This window comes from Canis lupus, chromosome 16, assembly GCF_003254725.2.
Source record: "Canis lupus dingo isolate Sandy chromosome 16, ASM325472v2, whole genome shotgun sequence".
In the NCBI taxonomy this organism is placed as follows: domain Eukaryota; kingdom Metazoa; phylum Chordata; class Mammalia; order Carnivora; family Canidae; genus Canis; species Canis lupus.
In genome coordinates, this window is record NC_064258.1 from 60,284,485 (window position 1) to 60,302,594 (window position 18,110).

Here is an 18,110-nt window from a genome sequence, read left to right on the forward strand (position 1 = left end):
AACGGTGGTCCTGAGTAATCCTAGCTCAGCAAGGACAACTGCGCCTCCTAAGCCTGGGACTTTGTGGCAAAGGTACAAAGGCTGTGGGAGGAGCAGAGGCACTGAAGAGTTGCCGGGTAGTAAGTGAACAAAACCTTTATTTTCAGCTTCTTGAAGCAGTTTATTTTGTGTAAAGTACTTAGTGTTCCGTTGCTATTTTGTCTTAATATGAAAGTGGTAATTTGGCTACATTTACATGCTAGCATATAAACCGTGAATTTGTTTCACGTTGGGTCAGGCAGGTTCCATGTTATTCCATCATGTTCTGAACTTCTCAGTAGGGACAGAAGCATGCATAGAAGGTGTGGAAGCTCAGATTCTTTTTTTTTTTCTTTAAAAGATTTTATTTATTCATTAGAGACACAGAGAGAGAAAGAGAGAGGCAGAGACACAGGCAGAGGGAGAAGCAGGCTCCATGCAGGGAGCCCGACGTGGGACTCGATCCCAGGTCTCCAGGATCATACCCTGGGCTGAAGGCAGGCGTGAAACCACTGAGCCACCCAGGGATCCCAAGAAGCTCAGATTCTAATGGAATGGATGGGGCTCACCTCAATCTGGCATCAGCAGGCAGCAAATAGCAAATAAAAACACACTACCTGGGAAACATGGCCAAAGATGCACCCAAGGATGGAAACTATTACCAGCCACCAAGCTAACCCAAATACCAGATTAGGTTATACACACATTTAATTACGTGGCCACAGAATTCCGTGACCTATATTTCTCTATTTTGATGGGCCACGCGGGTGTGGCAGAGAAGCATCCTTAACGTCGGGTTTTCCTTCGAGTGAGTCCACAGAGAACGAGGCCATGCCAGAGATGTGCCAAGGGTCAAACTCAGGTTAGCAAGTGAAAATGCAGCCCTGATTTGAGGGCGTTGGCAGACTGTTGGATTTCCACAGATGGAAGATCAGTTGGGAAAGGGCTCGTGATTTAAAGAAATAGGAGACAAGGATTTTCCAAACAAATGCAGAAGATGGAGATAAGCCTTCGAAGGGAAGGAACATAAATGCCCGCAGTACCCTACAAAGTGCATCCTTCTGACTTCCGCAACACTGCTGAACGTATCTAAGTGGGTCGCAGTCTGTGTGACCTCCCATGAGCACCGGAAAGCCTTCCAAAGGGTTCATACCCTAGGTTTCTCCGAGTGAAAATTCCTAGTTGGCTTTATCTTATCAATTTTTGGAAAGAGGTTTGATCCCACGAACACTCCTGAAGCCTTTATTTCCACCTGTGGGCCATGAATTATCTGTCACAGCCCAAGGAAAGACCTGGGAGGAATGGACAGGACTAGGAATGCGTATGGAAGACGGGACACACTGGGGTTCGAAGAGTTGGTGATTTCTCTCTGTCCCTAGACCCTCCAGTTCTGAGCAGGGAAGGTGGTACATGTGAATCAGAAGGAGAAGTGGATTAATTCAATTATGTAGCAAAGTTTCTGTTCACTGCTTGTCCTTCAAGTTTGTATGAAGTGTCTCTGACCATTCAGAATATCTAAATTGTTAGTCATACTCTTATCTTTTTTGAGCTTTTCAATTTCTGCTGTTGACTATTAGGATGACTTTCAATGTTCTTCTGTCGCAAGTCTTTATGGGATTCAAGTACCTCTATCCGTGCATTTCTCTGATGAGGTCCTACACGCTTAGGTTCTGGCCTTTTAATCAGATGCACAGAATATGCATCATAATATATAGGTTGTATAATGAGGCAATTAGTTCTGATGGTCACTTAGGTCCTCTTGTCTCTAAAGCCCTGTGATCTGGATGATGGAATTGCGGAGTCTAAGAACAGAACAAAAAGCAACAGGACACAGTAAGTAGAGAGATTCAAAGTATTTTCTCTCATTCTGCACACCGTATAGTAATTTATATGCTGCCAGAGTAGCTCTATTCAAAGCATTGTCTGAGTCTGTGCCATAAATCACCTTTTGGAGTTATTTATACCCCCATCATAAATCTCTAAAAACCACCTTAATTGACAGCTATTAAAGATACATTATTCACGGGAGTTGTCAGGCCACAGGGAGATGTTTCATTTTACTAGATTATGGCTAAATTGACTTGACCAATTTTGATTTAGAGCTACTAAAAGCCAACAAAATTACCATTCCATCAAATTTTAAGATGCAAAGTAAAATTCTTTAATTTCAACAAATGAAACGTATCATGACTAACATCGCAACCATTAAAAGTTGATATTTGGAAAAAAAAACGAAGATATAAAGGATAACACAGTGTGTTTTGGAAATAGTGATTTTTGTAAGAACAAAAGAAGTAATTCTTCAGGGAAGGCACAGAATCTGTTTCAACCCCGCCCCGGCCCATTGACTGTGAGGCCCGTCGTTCTCTCGGGCTCCGAGGGGCAGAGAGGAGGCATTTTCTCCTGCAGAGATGCAGAGAGCAGCATCTTCATTAGCTCTGAAATTTGGGATAGAAGCAAAGAGCAAGTCACCTCACAACCTTCTGAAAGGGTTCCTTTGTTTTTTACCTTTCCCCGCAGTTCGCAGGAACCTTGTACGTACCCTCATTTGCCATCTCTGCAAAATCAAATCATTGTAATTGCCGCACCTATAAATGTTTCTCAGTCCTACATAAGGTACAATCCCCTACTAAAGGAAAAAAACAAAAAGCACACCCCTGAAAATCTTTCCGTAAGCCCTGGCTACAGAAAAATTGACTTCAGAGCACCTGGGGGCTCAGGTACGCGTTTGCCTTCGGCCCAGGTCATGATCCTGGGGTCTTGGGATCGAGCCCCAGGTCAGGCTCCCTGCTCAGCAAGGAGTCTGCTCCTCCCTCTCCTCCCCACTCGTGCTCTCTCTTGTTACCTCTCTCTGTCTCTCTGTCTCAAAATAAATAAATAAATCTTAAAAAAAAAAAAAAAAAACTAAGGTTTTGGTCTTCGATTTTGAGTTATCACCACAAAAGGATATTGTTTTTTATTATCATGATAATAAACACATGCGAAGACTTCTCGTGGAAATCTCAGCCTCTCAAAGAGGCCTGGGGACCCAGATGACCCTACATACCTGAATTTGAGGATGAGGACTTACCTTTAACGTCAAAATGAGGTCTCCCTAAATGGAGGGGGAGAAAAAGACAAGCTTTTTAATTTTGAGAGAACGGGACTCAGAGACATGTGACAAGAAGCCTGAACCAGGCGATGCCGCCTCATTCCTCCTGTGACTGCCCCTCGTCCCGCGCGGCCACCGTGAATGCGCCAGCCGGGGACAGCCCTCCTCGGAGTCTCGAGGCCACCTCGAGGGCCCCACCTGCTCGCCGGCTCCCCCAGGCCCTTCCTGGCCGACTGGCCCCTCTCACCCCCATCCGGGCCCACCCACGACGGCTGCTCCCACAGGTGCTCTTGGCACCTCGTCCTCGATGGCGCTGGGTCTGCTGCAGCCGCGCTGGAGCTGCAAGTCCCGACATCCCCGCATCAGGACGCGGGCCTGTGCACCCTCCGCCCCTCGAGGCCTCCGGGGGGTCGGGAAGGCGCCAAGGGCGCGAGGCCGGGTCAAGGTGCAGGATACACTGTGTCCCCGCAAAATCCATAGGCTGAAAGCTCACAACGTGACCGTATTTAAAGGTAAGTCTTTACGGAGGTGGTTACGTCAAATGGAGCCTCGTAGGAAGGGCCTCCCCCAGGAGTCTGCCGCGACATAGAGGCCACCGTAGGCTTCGTGAGGTCACGACTGGATCCACTTAGGATCTGGGAAGGACGTAAAGTCTGCTTTTTTTTTTACTCCAGAAATACTCTATCAACTCCCCGAGGGCAGGACCATCAGCTGTCACGTGTCACAGATGCTCGAGCCCTGGCCGAGGGGCCCCCGCAGCCCTGGGCTCAGCGCCACCTCGCCAAGAGCGCCCGCTGGCCACCGCTCCTTTCTTCAGCCACGCTCCGTGAGCCTAAACTTTCCACCCACTGTCAACTGTGCGTTTTAAGTTCGAGCTTTAGGACATATTCAACTGGAAATTCTATTTGTGGTGGTTTCACATCGCTCCGGACCAAGTCGGTTGCAGGTACCTCAGGAGACCTGGAAAAGTGTAGATTCTGTGACCCGCTATCAAAACCCTGACTCATGGGTCTGGGGTGGAGGCTTCCCAGTAGTCGGTTTAATTCTGTAAGTGATAATCCCATATTTGCTAATTTTTGCCATTTCACAAACGCGTGAAAATACTAAAATCGCATGAGGTTTGTATCTACTGATATTGCATGTCGACATATTAGAGAAAACCCAAACCACAGAGGCATAAATATCTATGGAAAGGTTTATTTTTATCACATATCAGGAAGTCTGGGGGGAGGGCATTTGGGGCTGCTGCTGCCGCTGCAGATTGTGACCCATTTCTGAGAGCGCCTTGTGTCCTGTCCCCACTGCCTCTTTCACACTCAGATTTCATTCTCACGGTCCCAACAAGGCTGCTGCACTGCCAGACATCACGTCTGTGTTCCCAGCCGAGACAAAGAGACGGGACTGAGGGCAAGGATGAGTAGGTCATCTACATTTGTTCCTTTAAAGAAATATTTTCACCTTTCTGTGTGTGTCCCTCATGAATAAATAAATAAATAAATAAATAAATAAATAAATAAATAAATAAATCTTGATGACAAATTGAAAAAAATAAAAAAAAAATTTTAAATTAAAAAATATTTTCTAGAAAACTCACATGGTAGTTACATCTCATCTGTCAGAACGATGTCAAATGGTGATGTCGATAAAAAAAATAGAAGCTAGGAAATCATATGGTAAACTTAAACAAAAATTTGGTTTCTGTAATTCAGGAAAAAGAGGAGCATGGTTGTGGGGTGGGCAAATAATATTTGGTCTTGAAAGCGGTACAGTTTCTGGAAATGCCCGGGGCTGACTCTACCGTGGACAAAATACCGCACGCCGGCCCTGCAGGGAGAGGGGCAGCCATCTACGGCCTTGTGGTGCACAGAAGGAGGTGCCGTCTGGTCTGGATATCGCTCAGAGCTCTTTCCAAAATAAACAGACGACTTTCCCTGGGTACCTCTTTCCCGGCCCCCACTGTCAGATAATCTCTATGAGGCATCAGAGGGACACAGGAATGACACAGAACCCGTCACAGGAGCCAGACCCAGGAAAAGTGGGAGGGAGGATGCTGACTCCTCCGAATCTGGAGTCTATCGGTCAAAAGCTGCCGTTAAATAGATTCATTCGACTGCTCACGTGATGCAAGATCAGAAGAGGAATTGTGAGACGTGCGCAGAGCCCACGGTGCAGAGGAGTACACCGGCTCGACTATAAAAATTGTTACGGTAGAAGTTCCCTGAGCACCTTGAGGCCTGTGACTCATGAGTAAATTCACACGGGGTCAGTGGGCACCAGCTATTGTCATAGACCTGCAGTGACAAGGTGCCACCTCCGGCCCGATGGCGATGCTGAACAGTGGGCCGCCCTCCTCCTGGTACTCTGACCTCGCAGCACCTTGACGTGGCCCCGTAATCACATGTCGGCACACTTCCCACCCCTAGATTTGTCTAATTATGAGTGTTGAGATGTGAGTTATGATCAGCTCACGTCCACGGAGAGCCAGCTGCGTGGTGGAGAAGACTTCTTGCCCACCTGGCAGGCCTCAGGCGAGCCTTCAACACCTCGGGGGGCACAAGGACTTCGAAAGTCAGCTTGGAAATCTTTCCTTCCTCCAAACAAACTGAAACACTGGCCCTATTAGGCAGTGAGGAGTCTCAGGCGGCTCCTGTCAGAGGGACAAAGGACGCGCCATCACCGCAGCTCCACGGATCCCAAGGAAGCACGAGTCAAACTTCTGAAAAACAGGTTAGAACAGGGAAAGAAACCCTACGATTTATTTACCAATATTCCTTCCTTTTGGCAAAAATAAATCAATCACGGGCCATCTCAGTCGTTGTTTGCGTTCCTCAGAAAGTTCTCGGCAAACGAGGCTCCGCGATGAGTCTCCTCTACTCCATCCTGATGCTCCCCAGCCTACGTGCCGCTAACAGGTAGGGCCCGAGGGACGAACTGCCAGGTCGTCGTTGGCAGTGCCCGTGGGGAGTGTCCACGTGGAGGCCGCTGTCATTAGCGCCCCAGGAGGAGGCCGGGCCCCTGTGGCATGAGGCCTGTAGATCGGGGCTCCGAGGGCTCGGGCAGCACGTGTGCGGGGCCCTGGGCTCCGGCTCACAGGCCCTACAGGCCGGCCCTGCGTGGCTGCCTTCAGCCCTGGTCCTTTAGGAGAACAAGGAGCGGATCTCCCCGACGACCCCCGAGCGTCACTGCCGCGATGGCAGCCAGGGCGCTTTTCAGTGCCCCGAGGAAAACTAAACACATACGCAACCACCAACTCTGCAAATATTCGATCTAACCTGGGGCTTTTATTTTCGTTCTGATCTTCTTTGGTCAAAGAAAGCTTTGTTTGAATCTAGAAAATACATCGACTCATCTTGTATAATTCTCTTTTGTATCCACACTGCTCCTCGGAGACCTTGCGGAGGGCTCTCGTTTTAGCGTAGACTGTGACCCACGACCCCCAAGCTTACAGGTGTAGCCCGGTCTGCTTATAACTTCCCTAGACTTTCAAGCTTCTCGTCCCTCATGATTTTACTCCAACTGCCTGCTTGACAGTTTATTTGGATATCTGACAAGTATCTAAAAATTAATATTTGGAAAGTTGATTCTTTTCCCCAAAACTCTCTTGTGCCTATAATGGACTCTCAGCTCATCCTCTGCTAGTAATTCTCAGAATTGAACACTGTCCTCTTCACTTTCAAAGAGCCACAGCTGTCCATAACCAAGTACTTTGAAAAGTTAGAAAACCCACTTAAGATTACAGAATGTAGAATCTTGCAGTTATTATTCTATTTATTTTGTAAATAATGCCTACTTAAAATTCAAACGCTATGTTCTTGTTGGGCTTCACATTTGATGCAGCAAATGTTCTGTAGCATTTCCTGAGCCTCCGGGGAGATCTGAAGCTCGGGCACAGATTAGAACAACAAGAACTTCCAGCACTTCATAGAAAACAATATATAAAGCAGAAACGAGACAGCGGTTTTCTGAAAATAGGCGTTAACCACCTGGATAAGTTTCCAAACTTTTCTAGTAAAAGCAAAAGCAATTCCCTGTATCATTATTGCTAAAAAATGAAAAAGAGAAATCAAGCAAAGCTTTGTTCTAATTCCCAGACTTCTTTCACTTGTAACTCAGAAAATGCACAACAGACTTCATATTTAGGTTTCATTAAAAACCCTTCTTTGTTTGGTCCCCAGTGCAAGCTTTTAAAAACAGTGTTGAGACAGAAGAAATGATAAAGTTCTCTATTATACAATATTAGAGAAAAGTTTCAATGGGTAGGTTACTTTTCCTAATTACATTCAAAGCAAGAGCATAATAATTTATTCACACGTTAGGGAATGGGGTTGTGATAGCATTTGGTAAAGCTGAGCTAATTAGCTTCCCCAAAAAGGTCAAAATAGGAACACTTTTATCACATTTCTCTGACCTTTCTGACATCCCAGGATTTTCCAACCATCAAATTAGAGCCATGGCAGTTAAAACGTGTAATTAAGCTGTAATTCCTTTTTAGTGGAGAGAGCACATGTCTACTCACTCCTTTTATCCGTGTGCTTTCCTTTAAAGCCATCCCTTTAAGCCAATTCAGAGAAACAGTCATTTTGTTGGGGAATTTATTTTCTCATAGAAAGGGGTATTAGACAAATTGTGAAGGTGGCATTACTATTGATTTAATTGCTAAGCAGCAACCTGCTGGTCCACGCACCTGTGCAGAATCAAAACATTGGAGGCTATACCAAGAGTGACCCAGAGCATATTTAACAATTTTAAGCATATGATCAACATCTTCAGAATTAACTCCATCAGGCATCAACCTGCACAGCGATAGAGGGCATTGTTGTGAATAGTGGGGGCTGTTGGCTCCCTGGAAAGAGAGTGTGCACACTGGAATGTTTTTCCTTTGATTTTTAGGCAGGTATAACATTGATCAAGTGCACAAGGCTTGAGTGTAAAAATCAACATATTTTTATGAATGTTCACTCCCATGGAACCAGCACCACGATCAAGATAAAGACTATTTCTACTATTTGTACTACTACCTTCGCCAACAGAAGACTCCTTTTTGTCCCAAACTGGACATACTTCTGTCTGAATTGAGGGTGAGCACTACTCTCATATCTATCCACACTCTTTAATTTTGCCAGTGTTTGAACTCTGAGAAATAGAGTCAGACATGTACACCGTGCTCGGCATCTTTTGTTCACCATAATGTGTTTGAGCTCCATCACCTGGATGCATGTGGCAGCGGTTGCCTTCTTTCCTTTGCAGTGAAGTAGTGCACTATGAGAACATCCCAAAATTAATTCATCCATTCTCTAGCTGATGGACATTTGGGTTTCTTACAGCTTTGGGCTATTATGAATAAAGCTGCTGTTGACATAGCGTCTTTTGGTGAATATGAACATCTATTTCTGTCAGGTATTTACCTAGCAGTGGAAACACTGGGTATTAAGATGCTGACAAACTTAATTTTAGTAGATATTACCAGTTTTTCAAAGGTGTGAATCAGTGATGTGTCTTCCCAACACATGGGAGTTCTGGTTAGAGATAGTACCTAGAGCTAAACATGAGAAGAAGAGCTGTATGAGAAAATATTGAAACAGGCAGGTTTTTTAAGTGATACCAACCCCTAGGATGCCTGCATGGCTCAGTGGTTGAGCATCTGCCTTCAGTTCAAGTCGTGACCCCAGGGTCCTGGGATCCAGTCCCACATCGGGCTCCCCACAGGGAGCCTGCTTCTCTCTCTGTCTATATCTCTGCTTCTCACTCTGTGTCTCTCATGAATAAATAAATAAAATATTTTTTAAAAATGATACTACCGGGATCCCTGGGTGGCGCAGCGGTTTGGCGCCTGCCTTTGGCCCAGGGCGTGATCCTGGAGACCTGGGATCAAATCCCACATCGGGCTCCCGGCACGGAGCCTGCTTCTCCCTCTGCCTGTGTCTCTGCCTCTCTCTCTCTCTCTCTGTGTGACTATCATAAATAAATAAAAATTAAAAAAAATGATACTACCTACTAATCATAAGGGAAAAATTGATAATTGGATTATTTGATCATTAAAGTTAAGAATTTCTGCTTATCAAGAAATACAACAAAAAGAATGACACGACAAAAGCCAGAATCGGAGAAAAGTCTTGCAATCTATCTAATAAATGACTTGTATCCTAAATATATGAATAACCCCTACAAATTAATAAGAGAAAGAATAAACAACCCAATTAAAAATGGGCACAAAGCTTGAACAGGCACTTCCCAAATGATGCTGTCCAAATATGGCTAACACATCACCAAATTTCTCAGAGCTATTCGTCGTGAAGTAAATGCAAATTAAAACATAAAAAAACATAACCCCATCAGAATGACAAAACTTACATGGCTGAAAATTTCCTGTGTTACTTAGGTATGGAAGTTTACTTTTTTATTTTTCCCTTCATGAGGATAGGTTTAAATGCATTCAGCCACAACTTGCCTCTGTCCCTTTTGACCTACAACATTCCCTAGTTAGAGAGCTAAGTGTGGAAATGCTACAGTTTACACTCCTTGGTGTAACCAACCTGAATGGGAACTGGCTCTATGTTACAGGCACAATCAAAGGGCTAGTGAGGACTTTGGGCACATTGATATCATGACACTAACCAACTAATCCACTAAAAAACTACTGAGCAATAAACATCCAAAAAAGATAGCTAACAAGTTTAAATGTCTATCCATTTGGCTTTACTATGATTGTTAAAAAAGGGATCTTTATAAACTTCAAAACTATAAATACCATGTAATCAAAATGCCTATCTGATACCTTAATCCATTTTACAACAATCCAACCACGTGTTAACGCGGCCTACGCTGGAATGTGCCCAGCGGAGGAGATGCCATCTTCTGAGACAGTGCATTCCTTCTTTGGCCAGTTCAGACTCTTTCAAAGACTTGCTAAGAAAAATATATGCCCCCTGGTAATTCCTACCAGTTGGCTTATGTTTTACTTACCAGGCCACACAAATCCATCATGTCTGCCTTTGCAACAGTATTTACCATCTTTGTGTAAATAGCTATCAATTGCTCACTAGCACATGTATATTTTAAAACTTAATAGTAATTTACTGTCCCAATGGAAGCTAAATCACCTTCAAGAATATTAATATTTTGAACAAAATATACCATGCATGACATCCAATTGTCCTTTGCAACTCTAGGAAAGTGCTGGACTTTTTGTTTTATTTTCCATATGTGTGATCTTTATCCACACCCAGGGATATTGAAAAGTAAGTCCTGGGATGATTGCCCTGATTAACACAGAGGCCTTGAGGCCAAGGTAAGTCAGCAGCAATTGAGCTACCAGGAAGCACAGAGCAGCAAAAACAAGGTCATTTCACTCTAAATGTCTCCATATGGTGCTAACTCTACCAAGGAGCTATTTCTTAGCAGAATGTTTTCCTGTAAGCTTCAGGAGGCGTCCTACTTCAGATGGTTATAAAAACAGCAACAGACCTTACTTGATGACGTTAATTGAGCTGAACTCAGAACAAACATGAGGAAGGAAGGACCAGAATGGTGGGGATGGATCAGAGCAGCATGCAAGGCTGTGTGAGGATTGCACGGAAGGGAAAGGAGCCCGGAGCTGCAGGACTTCCCTACTGTCTGACTCCGGTGAGTACCACACCCTCACTATTTCTGATACATTTGCATCCACAACCAAACCGCAAGTTCTGTAGCTATAGAGGATGTGTGGATAGTGATCCTCCTCCTATCCGGCTGTTGTGTGGCCTCACAAAATGACTCCATCACCTGGCTCTGTCCTTGAAGATAACCTGCTCATTGTACTGGCCTCACCAGGTATCGGGCAGCAAAGACCAACTGGCGTCCAGCATTTCCATTCAAAACCAGCTGCTCTAGCAGGGACACTGCCCAAGGGTCCATCACTAGACCCGTTGCCTAAATACTGCTGTTGTCTCCAGCCCTGAAACACTCTCCCCGAAGCTAACGATGCACTTGGACTTGTGTCTTAGCAAGCCAGCCTGACTTTCTGTTCTTCACCTGGCCAAGTCATCTCCTTATTAACCTACCAAGTTCTGTCTTGGTGAATAGTCACAGAACTCATTCCTAGGGCTAAGTCTGGAAATAGAAGTTTTCCAGCAATAGTTTCAACTTTCTGCCCTCTCCTACATTTGATCAAATTCTCCCCATTTCAGTTTTGAGTTTGTATTGCAGAATGAACTAGTTTACCCTAAGCCAAAGTCCCACCCCCCCACACGTTTCCCCATGTGACATCATTGCATCATGTTTATTTGAGAGGTTATTGGTGGTCTTTGTATACGGTATTGGCAAGTGTGCAACAGATTATCTGTAAATCCTCTAAATTAGGTAAGTAATATTGTTGAATACTACATTGATTATTTTCCTTCAGCTCTGTGTTTCTAAGATCAGCTCTCATTGCTGTACACACATACAGTCCATTGCCTCTAACTGTTGCTTAGCATGGATTCATCATATTATCACAGTCTGATTTCAAGTGATGAAGGTGTCCATTATCCTTGATTCCCTATCATCCTGAATAATGCTGCAAACAACATCCATATATGTGCTTCCTTATGGCCTGGGTGACAATGCAGAAAAAGTATTGGACAAATTCTGACACCATTCAAGATTAAAAAATGGATTCACAAAAAAAATAAAAATTAAAAAAATTTAAAAAAATTAAAAATGGATTCAGGAGCTAGGAATACAGGGAAAATACTTCAGCTTGATAAAGAACATCCATAAAAAAAAGAGAGAGAGAGAGACAAGAAACTACCACTAATACCATACTTAATGGTGAAAGATTGAATAGTTCCTTCCTGATACTGTGACCAAGGCACAGATGTCTGTTATCATCATTCATGTTAAATACTAGGAGTCCTAGTCATTGCAATAAGGCAAGAAAAGGAAATAAAAGGTCCACAGGTTAAAAGGGAATAAATAAAGCTACTGTTATTTGTAGATGACATGATTGCCTACAAAGGAAATTCTAATAAATCTAAAAGAAGAAGAAGAAGAAGAAGAAGAAGAAGAAGAAGAAGAAGAAGAAGAAGAAGAAAAAGAAGTGAAAAAAATTTAGACTGAGTAAGAAAGTGTTACAAGGTTGCAGGATACAAGATCAACACACAAAAATAAATTGCAGTTTTACATACTAACAATAAACATGGAGAAACCAAAATTAAAAACACAACACCATTTACGATCATTCCAAAGGGAATAAATTCTTAAGCAAAAACATAACAAAACAGGCAAGGTTATAATTACAAAATGGTGATAAAAAATTAAAAAGGCATAAATAAATGCTAAGATGTATTGTGTGTAGATGGGAAGAATCAACAGATTAAGATGACAGGTTTCCCCATTGATCTATAGGTTAATGAAATCCCTATCAAAATACCGATTTTTTTTTTTTTTTTTGCAGACATAGACAATATTGATCTAAAATGTATATGGAGGGATCCCTGGGTGGCGCAGCGGTTGGCGCCTGCCTTTGGCCCAGGGCACGATACTGGAGACCGGGATCGAATCCCACGTCGGGCTCCCTGCATGGAGCCTGCTTCTCCCTCTGCCTGTGTCTCTGCCTCTCTCTCTCTCTCTCTGTGTGTGACTGTCATAAATAAATAAAAATTTTAAAATAAATAAATAAATAAAATGTATATGGAAAATCACAGGCCCCGTGATGATGAAGAAGAATACAGTGGGAGAATGGCCATGCCCGCTAGTATGGCTACAGCAGTGGAGGGAGCCTGCTGGCAAAGGGATGGACCCACCGAACAACAGAACAGAGAACCCAGAAACAGACCCACACACATCGGCTCCACCCATCTGCCACAAAGGTGCAAAAGCCACTTCGTGGAATTCACTTCAATAAAAGGAAAGATTTTTCAGTAAAGGGTGCTATGGACATACAGAAGCAAAACAGTGAGCCTCAGCCTAAACCTCACACCCCATTTAAAAATTAATTTGAAATTGATTATGGGTTTAGTATGAAATCAAAACTGTAAAACTTTTAGAGGGAGAAACAGGAGGAAATCTCTAGGAGTAGACGGTGTCGATGTCACACGGGTTCACGTCTCTGCTCCGTAGGGTCATAAATACATCTCCAGGATGTGTCTTCATGCAGCAAAATTTCTGAGGCTTTGTAATCTGAAAAAACGTATTTTTATTCCCATGGGTGAATAATCATTTGCTGGATGAAATTTGATCTTGAAGATTCTAAGCTGAATTCTTAGAAATATTCTCTAGGGACGTCTTCTCCCCAGCGCGTCTAGTGAGGACACTGCCATCAGTCTGGGATCCGCCCCTTGGGGTCTGCCCGCACCTGTCGTCAGGAGCCTCACCTGGCAGGACTCTCGCGCTGCCCAGGGCCTCAGGCGCAGAGACGAGCTCTGGGGCCGCGGCTCCCATCCGTGAAGGAGCGGGCAGGAGAGCCGCTCGGGAGAGGGCACAGAGCAAAATGCAAACACAAATTCCTTCAAACTCTCCCTCATTCCAACCAGTGCAAAACAGACTCCATTACACCCAGAGCTTTCTGTCTCTAATTTCTTGGTAGCTTCCTGGCATCCCTGGGCTTACTTTCCCACTGATTGCTACTTCCAGTTTGATTTTGAGGGACCTCGAGGCACTGTGCCACTTTTTCAGGATCCATCAGCCAATGATTTTCCTTATTTTGTGTTAAAATATTGGGTGTGGAGCGAAGTATTTCATTTCTGTGCAGACAGAGTCTGGAAAGAGACTTAATTTGCTCTATTTTTTGAGGATTATTACCAATCTAGGTAGCTCCTTTGATCAAAAACATTGTCAGCAACCATTTGTAAGCCTCTACTGCATTTGCCTCGAGGGTTCACTGATTAGGACGTAGAGACCCAGACTTCACATCCCTTAAGGTAATACATCTTATTTATAATAATAGATCTTATAATCATTTTCAAAATAAATTTGCATGCATAGAATTAACGCCACCTTTACTCTTAAATTCCCATCAATGTTATTGGCAGAGGGAAATGTATTTCATCTCAGTTAATACTCACATTTGCAAAAAATAAATAAATAAATAAGGTTGACAAAATTAAGCAAGTTATTTTGTATGCGTTGATGCCATAGGTGGCACGATACAGTGAGATAATCGAGGTCCCTCAAAATGATAGAAGTCTCAAATACGTCCTCAGAATAATGGAAATCAGATAATGCTGTTCATCACCAGCCCTGTTTCGAAGAATTCAAGTGATCGTAGCCACATTGTAGTAGACATTGACCCAGAATGTTGACTGATTTTTTTTTAAGTTTTGAGGATTTGGGGGTGCACAGGGGGAGTCTGCAGATGGGACCCTGGGCCAGTCGGGGCAGGTGCCGCTCATCCCTGCCCGGGACACCGCCTGCTCCGCTAGGCTCAGCTGCGACGCACCGACTGCTGAGCAAAGGGCTTCTTCGGGCTCCTGAATCCTCACTTTTAAAATGGAAATGCGCGCTCTCCTCTCTCAGCCTGGCACTGCGGCAGCACACTTACGCCTTCTCGGCTCCATACGCCTTCGTGTCAGGAAACCCTGAGACTCGGGAACCCGCACGGAAGATCTCCTCCAGCTGCCCCTCCAGCATATGCAGATAGTCTCTTCCAATATATCAAGAAAAATGTTTCTTAAACAGATTGAGACGAGCCAATTATCCAGTTTTTTTTTTCTTTCTGTAGAGAAATTCAGCAATTTTATCCAACATTCACAGTGATTCGGCCTAAGTATCTTCAAAATCCCGGTCCCTTCTAACTGAAGAGACACTTTTGTATAAGATACATTCTTAATGAGCAAAACTAATTTAAAAATTCACTCCATCCACGGGTCTATTTTCCCAGATAAAAGCAATTACCTTTGTTACCATTCAGAGGCTGCTTTTCTTCTTTTTAATTCACCGTTTATTTCCTGTATAATTCAATATTAAACATTGTTTAGCTGGCAGGAATATTTAATACGAAACTTTATTATCTTGCTTCTCTGGTAAGACATTCCTTAATTCAATTCCAGAACAATTAAAGAAAAAAATTCCCCATCTTAAAATTGCTTTATTTGTTTTTATTTTTGGCTTTCATATGGCTCTTCCTTCTCCTTGGCCATCCCCCTGGCTTATCTGGGAGTTGACGTTCAGCAAATGTGTCACTGGTGTGACCTTCTTTGTTTTCTGAATTCCCAGCCCTGGAGTGTCGACAGCACCTCCCCACTGAGAAAGTGAACTTCCCACCGAGGAGGAGGCAGGAGCGGCAATGACAGCGGCTCCGGAGACTAAGGGGATGGAGCTGTCAGCCACGGGAAGCCTGGGGACCCGAATTTGCAGGTCAAACATCTGGGCTTTGGAGAATCAGTCAACCTAGGATGACCAAAGAGCACAGATGGAACCGTAAGGACACGGGGGCGGGCAGCGGCCCCGGAATGACCGGGCATGAGCCCCGGGTGGCAGAGGGGGTCTCCAGGGGGAAAGCAGCCGGAGGGACCCAGCACCTCCGTGCAGTAGCCGGGCCTCCGGAGGACTCACCAGGGGGTCTACTCGAATGCAAGTCCAAGATGATCACCGGGCACCTGCAGGGGCCCAGGGCACAGCCGCAGGCTGCCCTTCGGGGTGACCCGACCGTCACCATGAGGCTCGTGCACTAGCAGAGGTCACTCTAGGAAGAGCCACGTGGGCCCATTGGAGTGAGACACAGGAAAGGAACTTCTACCTGAATTCCTGGCCGAGGAGGGGAGCAGGGAGGGCTGCAGGCATGAGGTGCTTCAGTCAGGCTCCTACACTGGCAGGTAAAGCGGTGGAAATGAGAGCTAGAATTTGCTTCTAAATACATATGAGTATATAATATGACTTCATATGACGTGACATCACTATAATGCAGTGTGACATAATGTATTATTTTATTATATCTACATATTAAGTAATAAGATAATGTATGTACACACGTAACACATTTACATATGTAATATTTAAGGTTGCCCTTCTACAGATAGAAAGTTTGGGAAGAAGATGTTTTACCTATCCAAGATCATAAAAGCCCACAATATCCCAGCAGCGCGTGTTTTTCATTATGTTTAATATAGTCTAGGGCGGTTGGACGACGTCCGTGCCCCCACCTCCCAAAAGCTGTCGTACTGTCTTGCGTACGGATTGTGCTCATCTCAGCTGGAGTAGCCACGACCGCGGAGGTAAACTGAGCGCATTTCCTTTACTCAGCCAGCCCAGGAACCTAACGATAGTATTAACTAAGCCACTAGCATGAGCCATCGGTGATACTCTGTAGGGTCGGCGGGGGAGACGCAGAGACCCCAGCGGGTCGTGGAGCATAGGAATAGTCCTTGAACCAGAGGCCGGGGCGACAGCTCGCCCGCTCTCGGGCCCCCCAGCAGCGAGCCATCCGGGCCTGATGCCTTGTCTACACCCCAGTCCCGACCCCCCTGCCCCCAGCTCAGCGCCGGGGCCCCCACCTGCACCCAGAAGGCAGTGGGCAGAGGGAGCCCTGAGCACCAGCAGGTGCCCCTGGTGACTGACCGGGGTGTGACCAAGGGGTAGCAGCAGGTGGGAGCCAGAGACGCAGGGGCACAGACCCAGGGGTGCCCTGTGGCAGATGCTGGGGCCCGAGCCCCACCCACACTGGCCGCGGCTTTTTAAAAATTGATTTTAAATCAATTTAAATCTCCCCCTCCTGGGGGAGGACCTGCGCTGCGTGGCCCACGGCGGAAGGCCTATAGGCCAAGGCCGCGGCACGGGTCCTCCCCCAGGAAGGGAGGAGGCAGGAGGACAGAAGGACCCCGGGGCTGCTCAGGAGAGAGCCCAGCTGCCAAGTTCACTCGCTCCAGGCGGTGCTCCTGACCCTTAGCCGATGACACGGACCCAACCTGTCATTTGGGGCCCCACCACGACCAAGGAGCTCAGGCATCAGGTCTTCCGTGTGCGGCTGGATGTTTGGGAGACAAGAACCCGCCCGGTGACCGCCTTTCCTCCCCAGCTTCCTCGGACCCGGTGCCGGTGCTGGGCCACCTGCGGGTACCCTGCACCCCGCCGCAGGCGTCACCAGGCCCCGTCCTTGCCCAGGATGAGAGAAGGGGGCTCGGAGCAGAGCCCCTGAGAACGCGAGGAGGGAGGAGCACGAGGCAGGTGCGGGCAGCCCTCGGCCCGGGACATCCCTGGAGAGGGTCCCTGGGGCCACTCGACGCCAAGAGGACAGGGCCAGACATGGGGTGACTCCCCGCCCGGGCCTTGCGCTCCGCGACCCCGCAGACCCTCAGCTCCAACTGTCCCGCGCCCTGGGGCCTGTGGCCTGGAGTCCCATCTCCCCACATGGTCCATCACGCGGCCCATGTCCCCCTGATCGACGACATCCCCAAGGTGAACTCAGGACACAAGCTCCTTCCGTGCACATCTCTGCCCAGCGCGTCGGCCGGGTCTGCGGCTGCCCACGCGCCCCTGCGCACCTGACCGCCCCTGCTTAGTGGGGGGTCTGCTCCTCCCTTGGCCCCTGTCCCTGCCCTCCACTCGTGTACTCTCTCGCTGTCTCTCTCACTAATCAATAAATAAAATCTTTTTAAAAATGGAAATGCCATATGGTCCAGTAATTCCACAATTCCACTTCTTTACTTCCCCCACAACTCCACTACTGGGTATTTACCCAAAGAAAATAAAGAAACTAATTCAAAGGAGCACCTGCATCCCCGTGTTTATAGCAGCATTATCGACAATAGCCAAATTATGGAAAGTGCCCAAAAACCCATCAGCTGATGAATGGATAAAGAAGATGTGGTCTATATACAAAATGGAATATTACTCATCCATCAAAAAGAGTGAAACCTTGCCATTTACAACAGCGTGGGTGGAGCTAGAGGGTATAATGCTGCGTGAAGTAAGTCCGTCAGAGAGAAGTAGGGGATACCATGTGTCTGAACGGCTTTCCTTTCCTGCTGGCAGGCGTCGACTGAAGCCCAACTGCATTCCCAGCTTTTCCTGATTAATGAGTTCATCTAGGTTTGCTCATTTCCAACTA

The 18,110-nt window shown here is 45.9% G+C and overlaps 1 long non-coding RNA gene across 2 annotated transcripts; it reads left to right on the top strand.

The window, feature by feature from the left end:
- Window positions 1-10,596: 10,596 nt before the first annotated feature.
- LOC125752659 (uncharacterized) lies at window positions 10,597-17,667 on the top strand. Of its 2 annotated transcripts, XR_007402689.1 has the most exons (3): window positions 10,597-10,732; window positions 15,281-15,484; window positions 16,174-17,667. It is a non-coding gene; the product is annotated as an uncharacterized LOC125752659 (long non-coding RNA). The 2 variants fall into 2 exon arrangements; XR_007402688.1 differs by having other exon boundaries at window positions 15,281-17,667.
- Window positions 17,668-18,110: the final 443 nt, after the last annotated feature.